At 41.6% G+C, this 14,642-nt stretch overlaps 1 protein-coding gene across 4 annotated transcripts in view; it reads right to left on the bottom strand.

The window, feature by feature from the left end:
- The window catches only part of CDH13 (cadherin 13), a 1,152,846-nt gene that overhangs the window by 753,695 nt on the left and 384,509 nt on the right, over positions 1-14,642 (bottom strand). The gene's annotated exons all lie outside the window — the stretch shown is intronic.

Here is a 14,642-nt window from a genome sequence, read left to right as displayed (position 1 = left end):
TCAACTGTAGTCTTTCTCAGCATCTCCAGATGTTGAAACTTAAAAACCCACCTCACTTTCCTATGGCCAGTGTCTGCTAATGCCACATTTATATGCATATGCTCAATCTTGAAATTATCTAAGGTATCTGCCAAAGTGTTTCACCAGCAAATCCACTAAGTTACTTAAAAACCAAAAAAAGCTTATGGAACAAATTGCCATATTCAGTAATTTACAGGCACTTTTCATTGTACAAAGCAATTTAAAATTACTGGAGCACTTCAACTTTTTTCTTCCATAAGTGCTTCAATCTGGAAGTTATTGGGAATCTATTCCTGAGATAAGAGAGGTAATTTAACTTCTCTGGAGGACATTTTATACATATACATATTATAGAAGCACCTATTTTAAAAATGATTTGGGTTCTGAACATGTACAGCATTGAACAATTTAAAATTACTAAAATATTTAAAATTTTATCAATGCTTCAAGTTTGGGATTGAATTTGAGATTGCCTGTAGAAAATAAAAACCACACAACCATTTTATATCTTCGTCCCCATTCATTATTGAAATTTCAACTTGGACGATTTAAGCCTCCTGCCATACAGAAGGCATTACAGTTCTAAAATAGCCTGACTTCATGCAAAAACAACCCTCTGATTTAAGGTTTTCATCTGGCTTTTGTGTAACTATTTATAGCAATGTAATTCAGAATCAGAATCACCTCTCCCTTAGCAGACAATGCATCTTGAAAATATTTGTTAAAATTGTTTAGATCTAAGAGAAATAGACCAAGGGGATTTTAGTCCTCACTATTCACTAAATTCAAAATTGTATCAAAAATACTTTTCAACTAATGAGAAGTTTTTCTACCATTTTGTTTTTGGAAGAACCAGGAAAAAAACCATGAGTTGCTTTGTTCCTAGAAAGGGAAGCAGTATTTAAAGATGACACAAACAAAGTAGACTCCTGGCATTTTCCTTCTGAATTCTGGTTGTGAAAACAGCGTCACAGAGGATGGTTTGGAGCTGGGAGCCCCTTCACTGCTCTGGCAGGCTAAGGTGAGACCCACCTGTGCTGTCTGTTTTCTGATATCTACTGACTAAAATCATAGATGGGAAGCCCTTTGAAAAGAATAAAGTATTTTATCCCTGTAATTATTTTTTCTATATTTTCATATTAGAAACTTCAAATAAACAGCAAAGTGGAAAGAATCATATAATTAACCTCTCTGTATTCATCACTCAATCTCAACGTTAAACTCATGGCTGCCCTTGGTTCAACTGAACACCCATCCACTTCCTCTGATTGTCTTGGAGAAAATTCCAGACACCATACCTTTTATCTGTAAATACTTACAATGTGTCTGTAAAAGATTCTTTTTTCTAACACAAGCACAATACATTACTACACCTGAACAAAAAACAACAAGAACCTCACATGTCACCAAATACACAGTCTGGGTTGATATGTTCCTAACCACCTTATAATTTGTACAGCTTATTTTTTAATCAGGATTCAACTTAGATCCAAACATTATGATTAATTGATATATCTCTTATGTTTTTAATTCATAGAGCTCCCATTCACACACACATTATAATAATCTAATATCATTTCTTCATTTATTATCTGTAAAGAGAAACTCCATTCATCAACTATGTAATTGTTGCAACCTGAAATTCTTAGGGAAAGACGGGATAAGTGGTTCTTTCCCTTCATTTACAGGTTTCTAAAATAATGAGTTGATTTTGATCTAAGAGAAATTGGTGACTAGTAATTTTTTCCCTATCATAATGAAACTGTGGATTTAAACATATTTGATGTGTCTTTTAGTTCACTGAAATTACTAATCTTGTATTAATGTTCAAACTGTTTCATCTTTGGCCTACTGACATTAATGTCTCTAAATGAATGACCCTAATAGCTTCAGATAACTTCTTTGTGTTTTGATATGACAAGATTTTATAGATTTATCTGGTACAATTCCTGTACCAGACATGAACTCAACCATTTTCCCAAGGAGGCTTGGTTGCATTTGTTGGGAAGTGGTAATTAGAGACCATAATCTCTTTGTTGAGGAAGCTCAGTACTATAGGGCTGGTCACTGTTTCTAGGCCTTATTAATAGACAGACACAGAATATATTAATTTTTAAGACAAAATGCATAGTGTTTTTATATTGATAATGCTACTTCATTTCTGGGCTCTAAAATTTTTAATTTTATTGATCTTACACCTGTACCTTCTTCCTCCCATATCCTAAAATTCTTATTCTCCTCAAAACTAATGTATTTACTGATTTGCTTTCTCTCTCAATGCACACAACAGTAGCAATAACAATACCAATACTAGTTCCAACAATGGTATTATTGAAAACAATTTAGATTGCCCTTTTAATTTTCTTTTTATTCACCTTTAAAGTATACCCCACTAATAAATGCCATCAAATTGTTATATTGTAAAGTCACTAGGGGTAGTTCCTCTCTCAGGATTTTGCCATTGCCTGAGTACACATTTAGGTTCAATTGTTTTTATGATGTTTGAATTTTATAATTGCCTTTTTATTTAGCTTCTCTAATTTATGAAATAAGGTTTTTAAAAAATAGTCTTCTCTTTGCCTGTTCCCTTGTACTTTTTCCATACTTTAGGTAACTGTGTTAGACTATATTTTCCAGAAATGGCCACAGCAATAGTTTTAGTTGTACATTCTCTTCCAGACCTCATCATTTCCTCACTAAGAGGTGACATATGTGCTCCCCTCATCTCATTTGTATCTACGTGAGCCTTATAGACTGTCTTGAAAAGTGGAATGTGGCAAAAGTAACACTGTGTGACCTCCAAGACTGATCTAATGAATGGCAATATAGTCTGACCTACTTCATGCTCAACAAAGACACCTTTGGGCTCTCATGCTGCTTACATACAGAGAGACCACAGAGAGAGAGAAACCCAGGGATCCCCCACTCTTCCAGCCCCTCCCCAAGCTGTTTCAGAGTTCCCCCTCCAGGCCAGGACATGTGATTGAGCAAACCTCTAGATGATCTAGATGATTCCAGCCTCAACTGCTCACTGCAAGCTTGAGCAGGGTCGCACCTACCTGAGCCCAGGCAACCCCAGACTATGAGAGATGCTTTAGGTAACTGTGTCAGATTACTGTTGATACTTAAAGCCACTAATTTTGTTAAACAGAAATAAATAACTGGAAAAGGAACATTTTATTATCATGGTTTAATCTACCTTTTCTTCAAAAGTAAAAGTAAATTTGTATATAAATCTGTATCTACCTCCCGCTGTAGGTAGGCAGTAGCCCACACTTCTCTCCACCTTACTTTTTTCCCCTGAATAGTACATCTGAAGATCATTCTAAAACAGGCTGCAACCATACCCCTCCATCCTTTAGAACTGCACAGCACTCCTTTGTGCAGGCAGTCCATTGTTTATCCAACCAGTGCCCTTTTGATAGACATTTGCAGTGCTTCTGGTTTTGTTTAGTTGGCTTGATTGCAAATATTGCTTTAATGAATGACCTGAACTCTCCTTTGCTCACTGTCAGTGCCACTGTTTCTTATCAAGTGAGGCTAATGTCTCTAGAATGTCGTATGAGTTGATTCATGTGAAGCCTTTGGACCAGCGCCTGTTACTCAGTAAGCCCTCAGTACATGTCAGCTATAGACATCACCAAGGAAAACTCCTTTTGCTCATGGGGAACATGGCCTTCACATCTCTGGAGCTGGGAACCCCAGGATCAGGGAGCACAGATGGTCTGAAGGGAGCACACCCTCACTGGAACCCTTGCTCCCTCTTCCTGAAATGACTTCCTCCCATTGGAGCATTGCCTCTCTAGCCTCTACACTTCGTTCAAGATCGAGGGCAAGTGTTTCTTCTTTAGGGAAGTCCTCCATGACCACGCTTAACCCCTATACAAGGTCAGAATCCTCTGTCATTGAAGCCCATAGAATATTCTCCCTCTCTCAGGGCACCTGTTGATGTTCGTCACTGAGATATCTAGGCGTGGTGTTACTGGGTGAGGGTCTTCCCTCCCTCCAAGACAGAATGCTCCGTGACTGCGTGTGCTCACCGCTGAAGCCCAGGGTCCAGCCCTGTGCCTGGCTCACCAAGGCTCTCGCCAGTTACAGAAAAAAGGAATGCAGAGCTGGCAGGGCTTCCCCTGACCTAGAACCAGCCTTGCAAAGCCACACGGAGTTCACCCCAGGCCAAATCCACAGAGGCTGCATGGGCCAAGTCCAAGCCTGGGTAATGTACTCATCTACCTTGTGTTGCCTCCTCATTAGTATAAATTTTAAAAATAGCCTTATGCCAACACCATAAAGGTAATTTCCTCTTGGAAAGGACACTTACTCATTTGCTTTAAACAGTCATTAATGTTCCAAATCTCCCTTCAGAATTTCACATCAATGATCTTATGGGGAATTTGAAAGTAAAACCAGACAAATAATGATGTAGGGAAAATGTCAGATGAGACCTGTGAATACATTACAGACCTTCAAATAATATTGTTGCTGTCAAAGTTCAAGGATTAAATAGTCATCAGTTTGCAACCTTCCACAGGAGCCCATTTCTCCCTGACAAGGGCGGTCTCCACCTTGCCAATAATGATCATTTCTGCTATAATTGATGGCTTTATCTAATGAGGAGATCATAGTCAAAAAGTCACAAGGCTCACCCCTGACAGTAGAGGCAGGTCCTACCGACTTACTGGGAAGGCTGCAAGAGAAGCGGCAGTCTTTTTCATATGAATAAAGATAATCTAACATGCTTGTAGCCAAACATTAGTGCCCACAGTCTGATAAAGGGGTGGAATATTTATATTCAGGACGACACCCAAAAATTCTGGGGCAAAAATGTATCATTCCTATTAAAGAATGTCTTTTCAGACCCCAAATCTCTCAGGTAGATAAAGTGTGGGTCTCACATTTACTCACATGTTTTGTGGCAGGGACGCTGACTCTCTTGGTCACTTCTATATCCTCAGTGCCTATCACAGACCTGTCACACATTAGATGACCAATAAATGTTTGTTGAATGGATAAATGAATGAATGAATGCATGAATGAATGAATGGTTTACTTCTGTATCTTGGGGCCCTGGGAATAACTGCAGAGCGGGGAGGGACTTCTAGCCTGAGTGACTGCAGTGTGCCCTCCTTAACTCCTTCCGTTGTGTCTCTGAAACATTTCCCAGACCATTTTTAACACTAGCAAGTTGCTCTGTCAACCACCACAGCAGCCCTGCCCCCTGACTCTGCTCCACTTTTGCTATTCCCACGGCATTTGTCACAAAATACTATGTGATTTATTCACTTATCATTTGTATTTGTCTCTCCTGTTAGAATGTCAGCTATAAGCAGAGGGATCTTTGCTATTTTTTACTCAGTGACATATTTATGCCAAGTGCCCAAAATGTGCTTAGTCTATCAAGAGCACTCAATAAATACTGAGGAAGGAAGGAAGAAAAGAATAAGGGAAGAGGGAAAGAGGGATGACAGGAAGCTCCTCCCACCCCCTCAGTGCAGTCTGGTCCCTACTCAGGGGCATCTCCTCCTGGGTAACTGCCACCATTAACGCATCTGCCCTACTTTGCTCTGTCTCCTGGGGCTGCCATCCTTCCAATCCAACACAGCTGGAAAGAAGGAAAGGGAAGAGGCAGCCAGGGAGTTAGGGAGTCTCATCCCCAAACGGGGGTGGCCTGACAGAGAGCAAGGAGGGGCAGGGGGTGCAGGCAGGTGTCCAGCCTTGTTGCAGAATGAAAGTGATTAGATTTCATGGTCCTCAGTACACTGATCCTCACATATGAATTCTAAAATACACTGATTTAGGAATCAGGATTGCAGATGTGAATCTGTATTATATTACTATCCCTGGCTGGTAGCTATAAAGGTTCCATGCCTCCTTTTTCTGGAAAGTTACCGGAAATCTACCTCCATGCTTAACAGGATAAAATATGCTCCCTGATTAATTTAGATCAATTAATTGACTGTTTTTATAATTACAGGATTACTCACTAGCAATCAGAAGACTTGAGGCAATAAAAACACCCTAAACAATGAAATCTATTCTTTCTGTGGGCAGAATGAGCTTTTTTTTCTCTCTCATAAAACTCAATCTTGTATTTCTTAGTATTGAGCAAACAGAAGCAATCACACATGCCCCACGGTTTTGCTGAAAGAATGTCCACACAATCTTGGACAGCACCTCCTGGCAAAGCAGCAGTTTGTGATTACTGATCCTCAAAAAGTGCTCAGAGGGGAGCAGGCTCTGCCCTTGAAAATGCTTTATAAAGGCATAACTCATTTCACCTTTAACCATGTTTTCTTCCTTATTCAAAGTTATGACACCACTAACCGCAGACGTGTGTTTTGTGTGCCGACCTATGAATTTGCAAATGCAGTGTCAGAAAGAGAGACACATTTTTAGAGACTTGCCCTAGATCCCTGGTGAGCAGTTGAAAGATGCTTGAGGCCAGATTTGAGGTGCCACCTCTGTCTTTATTTGTAAAATGTCCCCTTCCCCATTTCAGCAACTATTAAGCCGAAGGTATTCAGAGTCTTTTAAGCACATATAAAAGACCAGCATTGGCTATCTTGTTTAAATAACACCAATAACTTTAAATAAAATGCAAAATCTCTAGCTCCCCCAGCCCTCTCTGGCAAATGTCTACTCATCAATGTGCCCATATAACTTTTAATTTGTCTTTCACGTAAATTACTACAGTGTGGATCATTTTCCATGTGCATTTTCTATGAACATCTCAATAACCAGACCTATAATTTATTCATTTTTTTAGATTTTTACCCTCTTTCCATTAGCATCACTCAAACATCAGAATGCAGGGGCTTTCTTGTCTTTTAGCCCTTGCTTTGAATGTCAGCTTCACAACTTTCCAGCTGTGTGAAACTGGGCAAGAAACAAATTTCTTGAGCCTCAAGTTCTCCAGCCACATAACAGGAATAGTGGTATAGCACAAGGAGAGCTGGGTCGCCATGTACATAAAATGTAAAGCTCCTGACACATTGCTAAAATATGCATACCCCATACACACACTCACACCAAACATGTATATGTGTATACATGCGATCAGATATAAATATGTGTGTGCATCTATACCCTCATAAATGTGAATGCCATATATTTATGTATATGTGTACATGTGTATGTGTATATATGCACTTATATAAGTAAGGTGTGTGTATATATTCATATATGTGTGTATGCAAGCATTTATATATAAACTTAGGTATGTATATATGTATAGTTTCCTATGAGTGCATGAGTTTATGCATAACTATATGTGTGTGTACTCATGTATGCGCTCATGTACTTATGTATACGTGAGCATGTGTGTGTGTGTCTGCATGAATAGATTGTCACTGTTATATTCACCACCCGTTCTCATCGGAGGTTGCTGGATCCCAGAGTGTGGGCTTCACTGGCCTATATGCAAAGAGCCAAGTCAAGATGCAAAGAGCCGTTGATCAATATGCTGAAACACAGGGCGGACCTGTGTGTCCTAGAGAGCAGGGCGGGACCATGGCTTATGAGAGGAAACCTTCTCCAAGTTCAGAGTCACGGTCAGGAATAGGAGGGATCCTCACAATAGGGTTAATGGAGAATCACGCCAAGACAGCCAGTGTTGGCCATTTAATTGTGCTCACAAGGATCTAAACACCTTTGGCTTATTACACTGAAATGGGGGTGGAGTGGGCACTTTACACTCTCCACCAACTCTTCTGGCAAGAATTGAGAGAAAAGGCAAGACAAGCCACAAGATGGGACTTCAGGCAAAGCAGCGAATCAAGCCTGTTTCTGGCAACAATGTTCCAGACCAAGTGTCCCAGTGTCAACTCGCTGTCACATATTTTGTAACATGTTTCTTTGTATTCTGAAATGCACAGTCATGTATTTTATCAGTCCTAAACAAGTGTCTTGCATTCAGAAAGAACATTTTCCTTTTTCCCAACAGTCATCTGTGGTGTTAAACTGCACATAATTAAAGTAAAAGCATTCTTGAACTCTCTAAAATATAATGCTTTGAACAAACCTCAAATCATTGTAACTAAAGCTGTTGAGACCCCACAGTATAATGGGTGGTGAACACAGAGTACCAGTAAAGTGATATTCTACTATTAGGGACACTGATCTTCACAGTAGGAGACCCACACAAGACCCAGGATATGCAAAAGGACAGAGACTATGAACGAAACAGCATTCAAATGGGGGCTGTTTGGGGCAGGACTTCAACTATCACTGTTCACACCTGATTGCCATTTGAGGTTGATGGGCTCTAATGAAAGTAGCTTGTTTCTGAAAATGGAAATAATGTCTAACATTTATCAAGGCACTTCCCAAGTTCCAGACATTGTGCTAAGCAGTTGGCACACACTAGTTGTTGAATCCTTGCAACAACCCTCGGAAATGTGGACCAGTATTGTCGCCATTGTGTGGGTAAGGACGCTGAGACATAGGGAGCGAGGCAAGTGAATCGCCTCTGCCTCCCTGGCTGGTACCAGGCAGAGCCGTGACGTGGATGCCCACACTCCATCCTCAGCGCCTTTGACCCCACCCAACTCTCCACCCAAGTTCTTAGTACACTGCAGCGAGCTCCCTGCAGAGCCGTCCACTGGCCAGCTGTGCCTCCCAGTACCCCACTGTGCATTAGGGGGGCAGCAAGGGGCACTCCCAGCTGGGCCTGGTGCATGAAGGACAAGAAAAGAAATGAAAGGGACACTTCTTAAATACACTCCCTTGGCCTGCACCTTAGCATGTCCACTCGTGCACTAGAAGCTCCCTGAGGGTGGGAATCACGCCCATTTGGTGCAGTTAGGCCCCAGCCCCGGCACAGCAGCCAGCATTTGAATAGGCACGCAGGTGTGTGTTGAGTGGATGGCTGCATACGACGGTCCTACAAGGTAGGTGAGATTGGCCCTACTGCATGGGTGATGAAACTCACATTCAGAGAGGGCTAGAGACATGTTCAGGTCCCACAGTTGTTTAGGAGAAGAGCTGATATTTGAATCCACGACTGACTGAACTTGAAGGTCTATGTTTTCCAGAGTAGCATAGGTGGCACAGGTCATACACGAAGGTAGCACCACACAGTCTCAAATCAGTGGTGAAGACTTAGGAATCGGGCGCTCCCAGGATCTGAGGGGCTAAAGAGAGAAATGCAAAGGCTGGCGCTGGCCGTCTGCAGTCGGCATGGCTGGGACTGCCCCATACCTGACCACAGGCAGCCCCCAGGAAGCTGCTGCCTTTTTGAAGCCTTTTATCTTAACCCCAGGCAGCCTGGCATGCTATCTACAAAGAAGCACTTTCTGCACTTGAAAAGAGCCCGCCAGCTCATACCATTACGCAGCCCTTTGATGCACAGGAGAGTCCACATCAGTCAACAAGGCTTTAGTATCCACACCTTGAGAGGCTTGCAGCCCTCAGCTGGGCGTGGGTGTCTGCAGTAGGGCTGGAGAGCTGGAGAGGACCTGCAGCTCTGACCCCAGCAAGAGGCACCCTCTACTCCCGTCTCCCCACCACCTCAGCTGGCTCTCCCCATCTCTGTAGCTTGTCAGCGTCCGCCAGCCACTGAACCTGAGGATCCCCGGCTCGCTGCTCCAGCACTTCTCACTCAGTGCTGTTCCTCAGGGCAGTTTCAATAGGACGGAGGCCCCAGTCATGCTAACTGTCCTAACAACTCTGCTTTTGACATCCCAGCAAGGTGGCTACGCAGGAGCTGGGACAGGAGTTATGCTCTGGGTATGATTCCCCCAAAGCTGGGCCATCTCAGCAGTTTCTAAAGGTAATTTGTTGTTATAACAATTGCTAAGAAATAAAGAAAGTGGGGATGCAGTATGAAAACAGTACCTAAAAGGGTGGCACGTTTTTATGTGGCTTGTGTCTCCACCGAGGAACAACTTCTCCCTACCCTGGTCTCACCCCAAGTGTGACGGTAGAACCTACTTATGCTTCTACTCCAGACACGTACATCCCACTGTCTGCTTAGTATTTCCCTGGGGACTGTTGGGCAAGGCTTCCAACTCAACAGGTCCCAGACAAAACTCAGGGTCCTCTTCCCTAAACCGGGCCCTTTCTGACATCCCATTCTCAGTAAATTTATCGGTATTAGCCGAAATCCTAGGAGTCACTCTTGACACCTCCCTCACTACTATCCCAATGTGTCCCTAATTTTTGTAGACTTTTCCTATTAAATAACTCTAGTTCCACGTACATCTCTCTGTCTTCTCAGGTGAGGACAGGGCACCATGACCACTCCCTGGGAATATTGCTACAGCCTACCAACTGGACTCGCTCCCCCTTTTTCTCTCATTTTCTGGACACTGTAGTTCAGGGGTTCTTTAGATGGAAAAAAAAATGCATCTTTATTTGCATTAGCCCCTAACTGAAATTTAGCATTTCCTTTAACTATGGATGCAAGCAACAAATCACAATAGTATTAGCCGTAACTATGACTGTCATTTTAGAAAGAAACATTGTATTACAGTAATCGCTGATATCTTGAAATACAATTTATACTCATCACTACTTCAAAATCATGATAGGTATTAAAACTATAAACCCTGTTATTTAAGGCATTAATAAAATTTATATTTGTACTTCTTTATCAGGGCCTTAAATAATAGGATTTGATCACAGGTTTAATACATAATGTTACATAACGTATATATATATGTGTGTATGTAAATATATACACTATATGGGTGTCTATATATACATACATACATACATACACACACACACATATACAGTAGTATAGTGGTAGATGTTTCAACAACTGGCTCTTGACAGGGGGGTCCTGATTTTTAATGTTTGCCAATTTCCATAGTGTAAATATTCCCCTTATGGCTACGGGTAAGCTACCAACATGACATCACTGAACACACAGTTGGTAAGAGATGTGCAAAGTCAGCTCTTTTGAGCTGAAGGGAATGAGACGCTCCATCCAGCACACTGCTGTAGAGATATTACTACTCTATCACAAATATGTTCCTGTAATATTTGAAAAATGTATCAAACCATTATAGGATACTTATGGCATAGTATAAGCAGGCTCTATCATAATTCTAAGTATTTTAATCTATTCATCTAAATTCAAAATTCTGAGATGGGGTCTATAGGCTTCATCAGACTGACAGAGGGGTCGATGGCTGACACACAAAAAGGTTAAGAACCCCTGCAGTTCTCAGAGTAATAGTTGCAAAGCAAAGTATCGTTAAAACTGTCACCTCCATGTCCTGATGCCTGCACCCCCAGACACACACACTGAACCCTGTTAGCAGCTTCCCACTGCTCTGAAGATAAAGCCAAAACCCTTCAAACGACCTGCCTGGCCAAGCCCGGCTCACCTCCTCCCTCTCTGCTTCATGCTCTTCCACCCAAAGCCCATGACTGCCTGAAGGGTGGGCTTACAAACGCGGGTCTGAGCATCTGTCCCAGCTCCCCACTCCGCGTACTTGGGAATCTTCTCTGCTGACCTGCGGCGGGAGCTGGGGGTCCGATCTCAGGATCTCAGTCCGGGGCTAATGCCACAGCCCAGATGGCCATGCTACCGACACACATGGATAGGAGCCCTAGTCACCTTGGGCATCTCACCCACCAGGCCACAGTGGGACTTGTTAACGGACCCCTCCACCTTGAGGTCCTCTGAGTACAGGATTGAGGACATAATTCAAGTTCCCAAGGATTAGAGGAAACTTTTGAATGCTTCCCCATAGCTGGATATCTTCCTTACTAATAGGATCCCCTCATTTTTCCTTCTGTTTGGCAGGCATTTGTTTCCTCCCTGACTTTTGCAAAGAAGAACAGGTTTTGCCTAATGACCTGCTGTCCTAGGCCCTCAGCCATTCTATATCTCTGCTTATTGCCGGCTACTCTTGTTCAACTGTGTGCGTTGTTTCATACACATTCGAAGGATTGTCTCTGGATAACATTTCAGTTAAAGGGTAAAAAGCTAGGCACCATGTCCTCAGCTTGAAGTGGAAAAGGTTCCTCTTTCAGTCAGTGACGAAGGGCTGTCAGCCACTAAACAATCCCCAATCACTGCTAGCAGACACATGGCCATGCTGAGACACAGGGCAGCTTCCTCCGTGAGGGACGCCGTCCTTAACAGATGGGCTTATGGAGAATGAACTGAGATGTCTTAAAAGCAAGTCTATGTATCAGTTAATCAAAAACCTGTCCCTTTTTTTCTAAACAGGCACCTTAAATGTATCTTGAGAAAACCATAAATTGTGTTAATCTACTTCTTTTACTGCTGTCCAGAAAGAATTATTTTTGTTAATGGCATGGTAAATCAGGAGACTTGTTAGTGAAACTGCTCAGAAAATGGGTCTTGAAAATGAAAGCTGTAATATTTGTCAGAATTCCAAATTCCCTCTCGGGAACAAAGATGGTAACCGTAACATATTTGCTAAATTCCATTACTTTAATACATTTAAGTTGCTTGAGATATGGGATGCTAAGGAAGGCACACACATAAATCAAGGGTGAAAACATAAAACCAAACCCAAAGATAGATACTATGGCTGTAAATTCAGACCTGATTTCAGGGTTGGTATTCGGATAGATTTGGGTGTCGTCACTTACTCGCTGCAGGAGCTGCTCGGCCTCTTTTATGGCCCCCAGGTGAATTCCTAATGAGAGTGGGATCTCACGGCCCCTCCTCTCCAGGGTCTCCAGGTCAAATGACCCGACAGCTTCCTCGTCCCTAAAATCCTCGCTGGCTTTCTGCACAACACAGGCAGGATTCCATTGCTTTCCCTTCATTTATTGGGAAAACTTTCTGGAGGAAAATTACTTGAGAGGTGCTGAAACTCACTCATGATCAAAAGAATACACTTAAAAAATAATGTAATAATAGCTTGGCAAATATTTAAAGTTTGATAATATCAAGTACTGGTGACAGAATGGAGGAAGCAGCTGTCCCATAACGCAGGGGGCTGAGGGGATGATTTGGCAGGATCTTAAAAAAAGGGAATATATATATATATCTACACACACAGATATGTAAGTATATGCATTATAAACATATACACATGTATATGCACATATATAGATGGATATACACACATACATACATGTTTATATTTACTCTTTCACAAATACCTAGAAAAATATTTTTACATGTGCACATGGGAACAGGTACAAGGGTGCTCACCAAAGGATCATTTTTTTTTAATAGTGCAAACCCACAGGGAAAGGCTAAATGTAGTATTTGCCCACACCATAAAGATGACAGAGCAGTTAAAATGAAAAAGGTATCTCCATGCATTTTAACATGGGAAGATGTCTAAAGTACCTTGCAGCCGGAAATGACAATGCTGTCGACATGAGAATGAGGGGAGGGGACAGATTAGGGGGTCGTAGAAACCTTATCTGTGATTATTTAATTTTTTATTTGCCCTCTGGCTTAAAATCTCAGTTGTGCTACTCATGTACTGGGTGAGTTACGTGCCTCAATATTCTCATCCACAAAGTGGAGACAAATGTCTCTGGCTGATCTGTGCCTCACACACAGTAGATGGTCACCAAGTACTAGAAGCACTTCCCTGTTGCCTTTCCAACATCATCTTAATAAACAAACAAACAAATATTTGTGGACCTTCAAGGATGGAGAAAGAAGCTTCTTTCCGGTGACTTCTCTCATGTTCCTACTGGCCTTTTCAGTTCGTGTGCATAAGCTCTCTCCACTCCCCCTTCCTACCAGTGCCCCTTATTTTATCTTTGGCTGTCTGCTGTAAGAATTCAGCTCTGATAGCAGTGTGGGAAAGCATAAGGCATTTGGTGAGAATTTTGACTGTATCTTCACAAAATCAAATGATATTATATCTATAATTCCCTAGAAAGTAGACAGAGAGATATCAAAGCCTGTCAGATCTTGCATAACAGAAATACAGGGAGATGAAGAGCCTAAAAAATGAGCTCCATTATTTCAAAGAAGAAAATAAATTATTCAATATATGCAATAATTCAGCATTTCTGAAAACTTGGGAAAAGGAGAAAGAAGGAATTTTTTGGAATTACCCCATCTCACTTCATTTTGCAAATGAGGCAACATATGCAAAAAAGTCACATGGTTGCCCAAGGTCACTGAGCTACTCAGCTGGAGAACAGAGTATGACCCTGGGATTCTTGATTATACTCTCTCCTCTCCTCTCCAATTTGCCTCTTGCCTAGAGCTCAGTAAGATGTGCATTCGAGAGATACTGTAATTGGAGAATATTCTGTCCCTAGTTAGTAAGTTGACCCTGGATAATAAGCAATTCCCTTTAATCATTTTAAGGCAAAAAGAACACAGTTTGAATATGACCTGAGATACAGTTAAGAACAATGTCTTAGGTTTAAAAGAAACTAAATAGAGTTTGTTAAGTCCCTAAGAATTATTGGTATGAACCTAGTTGCATAAATTTATGCTTTGACAGTTCCTCCACATACAAAATACTTTATTTATTGCTTCGGAGGGGTAAAACCTTGAGATCAACTGTTCCTTTCACTCTTTATGAGAAACAGAGAATCATTTCTCTTCTTGAAAAACATAAGCAGTTTAGTTTGAGGGTTACCCGCAAGGAGGGGTCTCCAAGATAAGAGGTAAACCTTCCAGGGATCTTTAGTGCCAAAATCAAGACATGATATTA

This window comes from Manis pentadactyla, chromosome 15, assembly GCF_030020395.1.
Source record: "Manis pentadactyla isolate mManPen7 chromosome 15, mManPen7.hap1, whole genome shotgun sequence".
In the NCBI taxonomy this organism is placed as follows: Eukaryota; Metazoa; Chordata; class Mammalia; order Pholidota; family Manidae; genus Manis; species Manis pentadactyla.
Note: the sequence above shows the minus strand (reverse complement) of the source record. Positions and strands in the feature narration are given on the sequence as shown.